Raw genomic sequence first — 4265 nt, 5'->3', positions numbered from 1 at the left:
GAGTGATTCCTACATTCTAGTGGGCCACCTTTCTTTGGAATGAGCACAAATACGGATCTCTTCCAATTGGTTGACCAGGTAGCTAGCTGTCTTTCCAATTTCCTGGCCTAGATAGATGAGTGAGTATGTCCAGCAGTATATTCATTTGTTGAAACATTTCAATTTGTATTCCAACAATTCCTAGAGACTGGTTTTTCACCAATGCCTTCAGCTTGGACTTCTTAGCATGTGGAAAACCACATATCTTTAAACTTGGTTGACTCATTTCTGAGAAAAAGTTATGTTATGTTAAAAGAAATGAAAAAGAAAAGCATGTGACAAGTATCTAATGATGTAGGTTTTCACTCTCATGCCAATTAGGCTGGGAAGCTACCTAATACAAATTCATTCCAATTAGGTGGTATGTGTTGCAAAATATTAAGAAGTAGCAATCATCTTAATAAATTTATAAGGGGTCTAAACCTGAAAGAGTAGAAGATTTGAATCCAGTTGCCCTGGATTATGTAGATTGTCTATCATATCTGCTTTGGAATTTCTGATTAGTAGTTTTTCAAAAAAACAAGTGTAGAGAAGCTTCATTTGTGTCAGATTTGCCTACAAAGGAGGCAATCACAAAATGCCATACTGCAAACTTCACAACCGTATCTCCCCACACCTAGCCCTACAACCCAACCCCTAAAAAGAGCCATGAAAACTCCAATAGACGAAAATGCAGAAACTTAACTTCAAAGTCCACAGTAATGAACAATAACACGCTGACTCTTTTTCACAGTAGAATGAGTCTCTGAGAGGCTCCTGAACCAAAGGGTTTTAGTAGTTGGCTCGAGTCACCTGCTTTAGGAAACACAGGCAAATAAGAATCCACAGAGCCCGGATCTGGATGTCTGCCTAGGGAATGCTTTACAAAGTGTTCCAGGAAGTGAGGGCTTTCAGAATGTGTTCCAAATTCCCCTGCTTCTCGCTATTCATTCTTTCTTTCTATCCTTTTAATGCTTCTTAGAATTTGTACTACATTCTAGTGTTGATATTGTGGGAAATTAAGACAAAATTAAAGAAAATTCATAATCCCTCTATAGAAATAAGCACACTACATTTGGTCATACCTTATAAGCTTTGTATTATGTTTCTGTTTTCTTTCTAGTAACCTTACATAATAATTTGTAACATAATACGTTCTATATTTTATTTAAAAATCTTTAATATTCAAAAGTTGAAAATATTTTCAACATATCACTATAGCTTGTATTTGACTTTTTCTACTTGCAGTCTTTGTGTGTTTCTAGTTTTCCAATCTGTAAAACAATATAGCACTGAAAATATTTCATCCTTAAATATTTTAATGCATGTCAGGTTATTTCTCTATCATATTATTGCTAGGTGAATTACTAGATCAAGAGGTAATGCCATTTTTTAATTTTTGTGGTGCAAATAATCATTTGTTTTTCAGAAAAAACAAATTCACTTATATCTCCACCTTTAAATTGTGGGAATTCTAGTTTTGCTGTAACAATAGAGAATCAAGAAATAAACTGATTGCTTATACTAAGATATTAAGAAAATTTCTTGTTATTTAATTTTTTATTTTTCAGTATTCTCAATGTAACATATTTTATGCTTAATAAGTATGCTATTGAAACTGCCTATTCTTTTGAGATTTTAATATTTTCCTTATTAATTCTATGAAATTGGTTATAAATGCAATCCCAGTACTATATTAGTGATTAGAATTATTTTTACCATGTATATACTTTAATGTAACTAAATCTATTATAGTTTTCTTTTGTAGCTATTTATGTATATGTATATATATTGCTGTTTATTCTTTACTATGGTATGCTAAATGTAAGATATACAGTGACTCAGAGGACCGGCAATCCAAGAGTTGTTTGTTATGAACAAAAAAATTACAGGAAAAGTTCACTGGTAAATGAATGTTTCTCTTGTCTAAATAATTCTTAGCTACATAATATGTGGAGTCCCTTGGAGGCACAAATGGTTAAGCATTCCACTAGTAGTTGAAAGATTGGTAATGGGAACCCACCTGGAGAAGACAAATCTGGTGATCTGCTTACAAATACAGAAAACCCTATGGAGCCCATCTACTCTGCATGCATGTAGGGGGAGGCGGTCACCATAAGTCAGAATCCACTCAAAGACATCTAACAACTACAACAACTTCACAGTAGGAAAGCACAGTTGAAAAACTTGATCAAACTAATGAATTGTATCTCAAGTTTATTACATCAAGTCCTCTCAAGTCTAGGGTTCTAAACATGTTGTTGTTAGGTGCCATCGAGTCAGTACCGACCCATAGCGACCCTATGCACAGCAGAACAAAACACTGCCCAATCCTGGGCCAACCTCACTACTGTTGCCACGCTTGAGTCCATCAATGCTGCCACTTGGTCAATCCACCTTGTTGGAGCTCTTCTTCTTTCTCTGACCCTCCACTTTACCAAACATGATATACTTCTCCAGTGACTGGTCCTTCCTGACAATATATCCAAAGTATGAGAGATGAAGTTTGGCCATCCTGGTGTCCAAGGAGCACTCTGGCTGCACTTCTTCCAAAATGGATCTATTGGTTCTTTTGGCAACCCATGGCACTTCTAATATTCTCCTCCAACACCATGGTTCTAAACATACTCAGTATCAAATTGGTAGCCTCATGTATTTTTTAACATTTGCTTAATAATCTCTTCAACAAGTATTTGCCAAACACTTACTCTATGCTTGGCCACATTCAAGAACTGGAGAGCATCCCAATTATACACAACTTTAAATGAAGATTCAATATATGAACAGCATATCAAGATGAATATGTTATATGACAAACATCTGGATGAGCTTAATCATCTACCTGCACCTGTTTAACATTTGAGGTCATCAGAAATATGAAACAAATGAGAAATCAGCAAAGAAAATGAGAAATAAGGTGTGTATTTATTAGGCAAAACAATAACAGGAGTAAGTCAGGTCCAGGCTGAAATTCAGATCTGGCTTATCTTTCTGAAGCTTATTCAGAATTTTGCTTCCAAAGGCAATAAAAATGAGTCCATTTTGACTCATCTCTAAAATAGCCCCTATTATCTTTTCCCAACTGCATTTCTTCAAGAATGAAAATTGTGTTTGGATTCAAAACATAATCAAAGACTTGTTCACTGCAAGATGATTTTTAAATCTCCAGGGTCTTGGGAAAAGGCAGATAAGAGTGAATTATCTCCCTGTTTTCTAACAAAGAAATAAAAGGGAAATACTGTTACTAATCACGCCACATCCTCCCACATCCCCACCCAAAAGACTTCTGAGGGTAATGAGTTTGGCACTTTTTCTGGCTCCTTTGTCAAGTTTTAAAACCAAAAGCAGCAGTGTGCACTGAATACAGAGACTGTTAAGTGCTGTCAAGTCAGTGCTGACTCACAGAGACCTGGTAGAGGGTTTCCAAAGACCAGCTAGTGGGTTTGAACCATGTACGTAGCAGTTAGCAGTTCAATTATTATATATGTATGTGTGTGTGTTTATGTATGCCCTGATGGCATAGCAGTTAAAAATTGATGTGCTAACTGAAAGGTCATTCGTATGAACCCACTAGCTGTTCTTTGGGAGAAAGATTGACAATGTGCTTCCATAAATATTAGACCAAACCCCATTGCCATGTTGTTGCTTCCAACCCATAGCAACACTCCAGGATAGAGAGTAACTGTTCCAGAGGTTTTCCAAGGTTGTACAACTTTCTCCCACTGAGCAGCTAATGGGTTCCAACCACCTACCTTTGGAAAAAAATGTTAACATCAAACTGGGCTCAAAAATTTGCTCTAAAAGGGAAAGGAGACAGACAGATAATGGAAATACAAACACCTGCTCCTTCATGTGTTCAGCAGCACATTGACTGGAATTGCTCACGCTGTTAACTTTCCTTGATTTCTATCTTATTTCTAGAGACAGAGTTTATCTGGCTCATATTTTTCTTAAGCAGCAATACATATGTATAAGGCAGATATGGCACTATAAGATAAGTACTGTACTGCTAACCCCAAAATCAGTGGTTCAAACCCACCAGTCATTCCTCAGAAACTCTATATAGGGTCATTATGAGTTGGAATCAATTGAAACAACTCGACGGCACTTAACAGCAACAAGGTTCATATAGAAAACAAAAACTTTGTGGAAAAATTCCATTATCTTTTTTTCTTTTTTTGGTTGTGAGAGAGGGGAGGGGACTTTGAAACAGCCTCATTTAGAATGATTATTTGTTATTTATACTT

Source organism: Chrysochloris asiatica, unplaced genomic scaffold (assembly GCF_000296735.1).
Source record: "Chrysochloris asiatica unplaced genomic scaffold, ChrAsi1.0 scaffold00196, whole genome shotgun sequence".
Classification (NCBI taxonomy): Eukaryota; Metazoa; Chordata; class Mammalia; order Afrosoricida; family Chrysochloridae; genus Chrysochloris; species Chrysochloris asiatica.
The sequence above is the reverse complement of the archived record's forward strand: the minus strand, read 5'-3'. Positions refer to the sequence as shown.